Source organism: Triticum urartu, chromosome 5, assembly GCF_003073215.2.
Source record: "Triticum urartu cultivar G1812 chromosome 5, Tu2.1, whole genome shotgun sequence".
In the NCBI taxonomy this organism is placed as follows: Eukaryota; Viridiplantae; Streptophyta; class Magnoliopsida; order Poales; family Poaceae; genus Triticum; species Triticum urartu.
The window spans coordinates 159,581,558-159,590,347 of NC_053026.1; positions in this window are offsets into that span (position 1 = coordinate 159,581,558).

Below are 8,790 nucleotides of genomic sequence, written 5' to 3' on the forward strand. Positions count from 1 at the left end.
GTGGAATAAGACTAAAATTGTAAGTTCTTTTGGCTGATGTATCACATATCAAAATTTACCCATATCATTTTAGTTACTAATAAATTGTTTTCCTTGTTGTATTACATGATATTAAAGGTCGTGGAAAGTTCAAGAAGAAAGGACTTGCTAATGAACAAAACTTGTGGACTATGTTTGGAGATATCACAACTGATGGTACTGACCATTGGAGTCCCACTTCGGGCATGCCTCCTCCCTCTAGTTCGACAGTCGAAAGTAAGGTATATTAGAAAAACATGTGCAACAAATCAGAATGTGATGGCAGTATGTGACTTTGACATGCATTTCACCTATGCTTCAATTGGACAAAAGAGTTCTATGCATGATACAAGTGTGCTCTTCCATGCAATTTAAAATGACAAGGCCACATTCCCACATCCTCCCAAGGGTTAGTATTTCTTGATATTGCAACTTATGTAACATATCCTCCAATTCACATGCATGTTTGTTGTTATTGCAACTTATGTATCATAACCTTGAATTCACAATCATGTTTGTTGTTACTTTGTGTAGGAGTATTACCTCGTAGACACCAACTATCCTAATAGGGATGGCTATCTAGCACCGTACATAGGAGAATGCTATCACATCCCCAACTTCAAGAGAGGTGCACCGCCAACTACTCCTGTAGGAAAGTTCAACCGGATCCACTCCTCCAAGCACAATACCATAGAGCGAACCTTTGGTGTCTGGAAGATGAAATGGCCAATCTTGCTTAAGATGCCAAACTACTCAATCAATACAAAAAGATGATTGTTGTGGCTACTATGACACTACACAACTACGTCCACCTCCATGACAAGGAGGATCTCCACTTTCTTCGGTGTGAGAGGGATCCAGATTATGTTCCAACAGAGAGATACAAGAAGTAAGTTATTCCTACAAATGCATCAGATGCTTCAACATCAGCGGAAAGTGCTCCTAACATGGATTTTTTTAGGCATGAACTAGCTACTGCCATTGGTCTTAGTTGGTGAAGCGACCGTGTTCATGTATTTAGATGGGTCGCCATTTTGATTTGCAAACTTATATGCAAATGAAGCTTTTGTTTTACAACAAATAACAAAACTTCTTGTTATTCTAAATTATATAACTTGTCTTAACTGGGATAATTTGTGATCATTCAAAATATAACAAGCCCCATGGCTATAACACAATACGTCATGGTAGGACTCATATGTTTTTTACTCATCCAGAATCGGACTTCATGCCTTTCCTAGTCCAACTCGCTAACAACTAGTCCTTTTACAGAACTCTCTGTACATCTCTTTGTACACTAAAAACAACAACTAGTCCATGTGAAAAAAAATTACAGCAGTTTTAAGCCCATATGTTCTCTGCCTACTGCAGTCCAACTCTTTTATCTCTGAAAAATCAACCAGGCCCGAACTGGGCTGATTCCAGCCAGCCCGAACTCTAGCCGAACAGGCCAGCAACCTCCTCAGCGTACCAAATCGCTGAGAGAAGGTACGACTAGCATTTCCTATTTAGCGCTGAAGGTGCCCGTTTGTATGCAATTCGCAAACTAGCGCCTGCAGCGTCCCGTGGTGGGCCGACCCGTTAGTTTGTATTTCATTCAGCAAAAAACAACTACTTTTGCTAGGACTCGAACCAGCGAGCTAATGCGTTGAGCTTCGTTCGTTTAACCACCCCGCCACAGAGTAAGATCTTTTCTTTTTTTTCTTTTTTTCTTTTTCCTTTTTCCACTTTTCTTTTCTTTTTTCTTTTTTTCTTCCTGGTTTCTTCCCTCGTCGATTTTCATTTTTATTACTTTTCCTAAATGCAGGAACTTTTTTCCAAAGCAATGATGTTTTCTTCAAAATTGATGAACTTTTTTTTAAAATTTAGTGAACTACTTTTAAAAGTTGATTATATTTTGGAAACTTTTCTTTAAATCTATGAATATGTGAGCTTTCCTTTAAATCGATGAACTTCTTTTGAAATTTGTTGAACTTTGTTTTCAACTCGATGAACTTTTATTCAGATTTGTGAACTTTCTTTCACATTCGGTGTACTTTTTTAAATTCGATGAACATTTTTAAAAAAATAGTGAACTTTTTTCAAAATCCATGAACTTTTTTTTTCAAAATTAATGAACTTTTTTCAGATTCAACGAACTTTTTTCAGATTCAATGAACTTTTTTTCAAAATCAATGGACTTGTTTTCAAAATCAATGAACTTTTTTTTAGATTCGATAAACCTTTTTTCAAATTTGAGAATTTTTTTTAAATTCATGAACTTTTGTACAAAATCCATGAACATTTTTGAATTTGTAAAGTTTTTCATTTTTGTGATTTTTTTCTTTTTATATTTTTGAATGTGAAGAAAGTTGTCTATATGTTAATGTTTGTACTAGAAGTGGGGTCAAATAGGCTTACTTTCTAGTCATAAGTAACAATATGATCTTGGTCTAGTGGCAAGGCTTGAAGGTGTCGACTTAGGCGAGCAGAGATCTATTCCCTCTTTTCTTTAATTTTGACATGAATGTTTTCCTTCACATTTGTTTTTCTCCAAAGATTGATTAGGCCGGCCCGCTACGCACCGCATGCGAGCACTAGGAGCGCTAGCTAAGTGCCGATTAGGAGGTTGCGCTCCGACGTGCAGAACGTTTCACTGATCACTAGGTGGAGTTCAAACCTAGCTTTTGAAGATAATTTTGAGGAGTTTTGGAAGTTCAGATAGGATTAGAACAGAGCCCTAGTGCTCAGTTTCAGTTCATGTTTTTTTGCATGTTTTTGGTTTCGTTGGAAATCATATCTAGGAAGGTCAAAACACGATGAAATTTTATGATGATTTTTATTGAAAATAAAAGAGCCTAGAAGATTCGGGAGAAGACCATAAGATGCACTCAAGGCCCACAAGCTCGAGGCACCACCAGACCCGGTCCTGACATTTTGGGGGTCCGGGGTGAAATTTGAACACGGGCCCCTATTTAAAAAAATTGTGCATACACAGATAATGAGAATGGTACATACCTTCTGTGAAACCGCGTTGATGTGGGTGCAGTGGGGCCTCCTCTCAGCAACTCACTTATCAATGTGATCGTGTGATGGATGATGAAGAAGTGTATATGCTCAAGACGCACAAAAATCAAGTGTTGGTCACACACATCCATACAAGGGACAACCACATAGGAGATCTAGCCAAATTACCTTGATCATCCCGTGAGCTAAATTGTGCCCATGAGGTGTTGAAGAACGAATTGAATTTTTAATATGACAAAACTGATAGCTTCAAGAAGAAATTGTGACGTAAAGTATCTAATTAGCTAGTAGATGACAACTACAATCAGCCTATGCGAACAACCTTGCAAAAAAATCAGCTTGTGCGAACATTTATAAATCAAAGTATGTTATAAAAAAGGAATGGCCATCAATTTAGAACAAGAAATCACAATTCTTGAAAAATTAAAAAGATGTAATCAATCTTTTAAAACACATGGATTCATATTAATACAAAGCACAATGCAATGAATTCAAGAGTTATTATAATGAGACAAAGTGAATGCAAGAGCTTGTTCATTATTGCTGTGGTCCCAAGTGCCTTTCTTTTGTCTACAGGTGTTCTAATTCAAGTTGAACTGTTGCGCCTCTAGCCCAGCCTAACTGATGTGTGGGCCAAGGGACAGATCGCTAAAGAAAATGTTTCAGTCTTCTTCTTTCTCTTGAAGTCATATACAACGTTTCGTGCTCTTCTAATGGCGGATGGTGGTTGGGAAAGGGCGCTCCACACTCTCACAGACACATGGCCATGCCCCCCCTCGAATTTGGGGGCCCAGGTCGGCCGCCCCTCTCGCCCCCCTCAAGGCCGGGCCTGGGCGCGACCTATTGTCGGTGTCTAGGAACTAGACATTGGGATGTGTGCAACATCCCTTTGTTAGTTTGGCCAGGGACTGAACACGCAATGTTTCCTTAGGCGTCGTGCGGCCGACAAGGAGAAGATACCAAGAAGGTCAACCGAAGTTATCCAGGTTCGGGCCACCGGCCAGGTGTAATACCCTACTCCTGCTGTGGATGATATTGCTATGTTCTAGACTAGTGGATTACAATGCAGATGGTATGTTGTGGATGAATCCAACCCTTTGCTTGCTAGGTTGTGGTCATATTCTATTTATAATGTCCTTGGTCCTCCCCTTATCTTTCTGGGGGTTGCTGCGGTATCCTGGATTAGGGGTTCCACACCATTTTGGCATGCCGTTCATGGGCCGACCGAAGACCCACCAATAGCTGAAGAATGGGCCATGCATGCCTAGCCCTCGGTGTAATCAAGATGGAGTTCTCTGAGGACTTGGCGTAGACTTTAGGGCATATTGGAATGATCAACAGCTGAAGAATGGGCGATCACTGAAGCTGTCGACTTAGGCGAGCAGAGATCAATTCCCTCTTTTCTTGAATTTTAACATCAATGTTTTCCTTCGCATTTGTTTTTCTCCAAAGATTGATTAGGCCGGCCCGCTACACACCGCGTGCGAGCACCAGGAGCGCTAGCTAAGTGCCGATTAGGAGGTTGGGCTCCGACATGCAGAACGTTTCACTGATCGCTAGGTGGAGTTCGAAACTAGATTTTGAAGCTAATTTTGAGGAGTTTTGGAAGTTCAGAGAGGATTAGAACAGACCCCTAGTGCTCAGTTTCAGTTCATGTTTTTTGCATGTTTTTGGTTTCGTTGGAAATCATATCTAGGAAGGTCAAAACACGATGAAATTGTATGATGATTTTTATTGAAAATAAAAGAGCCTAGAAGATTCAGGAGAAGACCATAAGATGAACTCAAGGCCCACAAGCTCGAGGCACCACCAGACCCGGTCCTAACATTTTGGGGGTCCAGGGTGAAATTTGAATACGGGCCCCTATATTTAAAAATATATATTTGTGCATACAAAGATAATGAGAATGGTACATACCTTCTATGAAACCGCGTTGCTGTGGGTGTAGTGGGGCCTCCTCTCAGCAACTCACTTATCAATGTGATCGTGTGATGAATGATGATGAAGTGTACATGATCAGGACACACAGAAATCAAGTGTTGGTCGCACACATTCATACAAGGGACGACCACATAGGAGACCTAGCCAAATTACCTTGATCACCCCGTGAGCTAAATTGTGCCCATGAGGTGTTGAAGAACGAATTGAATTTTCAATATGAAAAAAGTGATAGCTTCAAGAAGAAATTGTGACATAAAATATCTAATTAGCTAGTAGATGACAACTACAGTCATCCTATGCGAACAACCTTGCAAAAGAATCAGCTTGTGTGAACATTTATAAATCAAAGTATGTTATAAAAAAAGGAATGGCCATCAGTTTAGAACAAGTAATCACAATTTTAAAAAAATTAAAAAGATGTAATCAATCTTTTAAAACACATGGATTCATATTAATACAAAGCACAAAGCAATGAATGCAAGAGTTTTTATAATGAGACAAACTGCAAGCAAGAGGTTGTTCGTTATCGCTGTGGTGCCAAGTGCCTTTCTTTTGTCTACAAGTATTCTAATTCGAGTTGAACTGCTGCGCCTCTAGCCCAGCCTGACTGATGTGTGGGCCAAGGGACAGATCGCTAAAGAAAATGTTTCAGTCTTCTCCTTTCTCTTGAAGTCATATACAATGTTTCGTGCTCTTCTAATGGCAGATGGTGGTTGGGAAAGGGCGCTCCACACTCTCACAGACACATGGCCATGCCCCCCCTCGAATTTGGGGGCCCGGGTCGGCCGCCCCTCTCGCCCCCCTCAAGGCCGGGCCTGGGCGCGACCTATTTGTCGGTGTCTAGGAACTAGACATTGGGATGTGTGCAACATCCCTTTGTTAGTTCGGCCAGGGACTGAATGCGCAATGTTTCCTTAGGTGTCGTGCGGCCGACAAGGAGAAGATACAAAGAAGGTGAACCAGAGTTATCCAGGTTCGGGCCACTGGCCAGGTGTAATACTCTACTCCTTCTGTGGATGATATTGCTATGTTCTATACTAGTGGATTATAATGCAGGTGGTATGTTGCGGATGAATCGAACCGTTTGCTAGCTAGGTTGTGGTCATCTTCTATTTATAATGTCCTTGGTCCTCCCCTTATCTTTCTGGGGGGTTGCTGGCGGTACCCTGGATTAGGGGTTCCACACCATGTTGGCAAGCAGTTCATGGGCCGACCGAAGACCCACCAACAGCTGAAGAATGGGACATGTATGCCCTAGCCCTCGGTGTAATCAAGATGGAGTTCTCCGAAGACTTGGCGTAGACTTCAAGGCATATTTAAATGATCAACAACTGAAGAATGGGCGATCAGTGAAGCTGTAGACTTAGGAGAGCAGAGATCGATTCCCTCTTTTCTTGAATTTTAACATCAATGTTTTCCTTCACATTTGTTTTTCTCCAAAGATTGATTAGGACGGCCCGCTACGCACCGCGTGCGAGCACCAGGAGCGCTAGCTAAGTGCCGATTAGGAGGTTGCACTCCGATGTGCAGAACGTTTCACTGATCGCTAGGTGGAGTTCGAACCTAGCTTTTGAAGCTAATTTTGAGGAGTTTTGGAAGTTCAGAGAGGATTAGAACAGATCCCTAGTGCTCAGTTTCACTTCTTGTTTTTTTGCATGTTTTTGGTTTCGTTGGAAATCATATCTAGGAAGGTCAAAAAACGATGAAATTTTATGATGATTTTTATTGAAAATAAAAGAGCCTAGAAGATTCGGGAGAAGACCATAAGATGTACTCAAGGCCCACAAGCTCGAGGCACCACCAGACCCGGTCCTAGCATTTTGGGGTTCCGGGGTGAAATTTGAATACGAGCCCCTATTTTTTTTAAAAATATTTGTGCATACAAAGATAATGAGAAAGGTACATACCTTCTATGAAACCGCGTTGCTGTGCGTGCAGTGGGGCCTCCTCTCAGCAACTCACTTATCAATGTGATCATGTGATGGATGATGATGAAGTGTATATGATCAGGATGCACAGAAATCAAGTGTTGGTCGCACACATCCATATAAGGGCCGACCACATAGGAGACCTAGCCAAATTACCTTGATCATCCCGTCAGCTAAATTGTGCCCATGAGGTGTTGAAGAACAAATTGAATTTTTAATATGACAAAACTGATAGCTTCAAGAAGAAATTGTGACGTAAAATATCTAGTTATCTAGTAGATGACAACTACAATCAGCCTATGCGAACAACCTTGCAAAAAAATCAGCTTGTGCGAACATTTATAAATCAAAGTATGTTATAAAAAAAAAGGAATGGCCATAAATTTAGAATAAGTAATCACAATTTTTAAAAAATTAAAAAGATGTAATCAATCTTTTAAAACACATGGATTCATATTAATACAAAGAACAAAGCAATGAATACAAGAGTTTTTATAATGAGACAAAGTGAATGCAAGAGCTTGTTCGTTATTGCTGTGGTCCCAAGTGCCTTTATTTTGTCTACAAGAGTTCTAATTTGAGTTGAACTGCTGCGCCTCTAGCCCAGCCTGACTGATGTGTGGGACAAGGGACAGATCGCTAAAGAAAATGTTTCAGTCTTCTTCTTTCTCTTGAAGTCATATACAATGTTTCATGCTCTTCTAATGGCATATTTGAATGGTCAACATGTTTATCCCTAGATGGTAACCTACCATGTGTGAACCCTAGATACTCCCAGTGCTTATATAAGCCGATGGGTTTAGTCCGCAGAGGTACGATTTCAAGGTTTCAGAGGTTAGAGGTCATTCACACGATCTCGAGGTAGATCATAATTTACTTTTACCCCATCCACAATCAATATAATAAGATCAGGACGTAGGGTTTTACCTCTTCAAGAGGGCCCAAATCTGGGTAAATATCGTGTCCCTATTGTTGATGTTACCATCGTTCTAAGATCACCATCTCGGGACCCCCTATTCGAGATCCGCCAGTTTTAGCACTGACATTGGTGGCCCATACAGGCCCCACTGTGTGGTCACGAAGGTTCGATGGAAGCCTCATCTAACAATCTAATCCGTTCTGGCATGTCCCCCATGCTAGTGACTCAAGACTTTGGATCAACTGAAGCATAGGAGCCCTTCATAGTGTCCACCCAACTTCAGGATCTAAAGCCCGATGAATTTAATCTAGCAATCAAATCTCTCGCTGCATCCTCGGATCCAGCTGAGGACCTTAAAGTGGTCGCTGCAAAAGAGCCGGTTCCATGCCCTTCGGTCGACCATTGCTAGGACTGATCGGATCAAGCATGGAACTTGGATCTGAAATCTGACCTAGACGACTTCAAAAACATCGCGAAGCAATCCGCCCCGAGGGCGCCCTTAAACCACCTTCGGGGAGATTTCCTCGGGAAGTCGATATCAGACTGAGCTGGAATTAGATTTTCTATCCCCCACCCCCACGTCGCATATTGCCCTGATGATTCGGGACCAAATGACATCTGGGATCTAGCTTATGTTAAATCCTAGAGAAACGGTTTGACAATTCTTGATGAGATTCTTGTTTGTAAAAAATAAGATCCCATATTGCTGCGATGCGGAAGTCCTTGCGGTTTCGCTATAATTGTCATGATGAAGGCATCTCCAATGTCTTGGCACAGAGATGCGTTAGAACGTTCCCCGAGCTATCAGACATAATATCAAGATACTGCGTTATGGAATACCCCTGGCTAGCAAAAAAAGAGTAAAATGCGATCTAGGGTTTATTAGATTCTGCCGATAAAAGGCGCACATGCCGATGCCAAAAGCGCTCCAGAATCGATGATTGAGTTGCTCGATATATGCACGAGGAGAAATAGCTG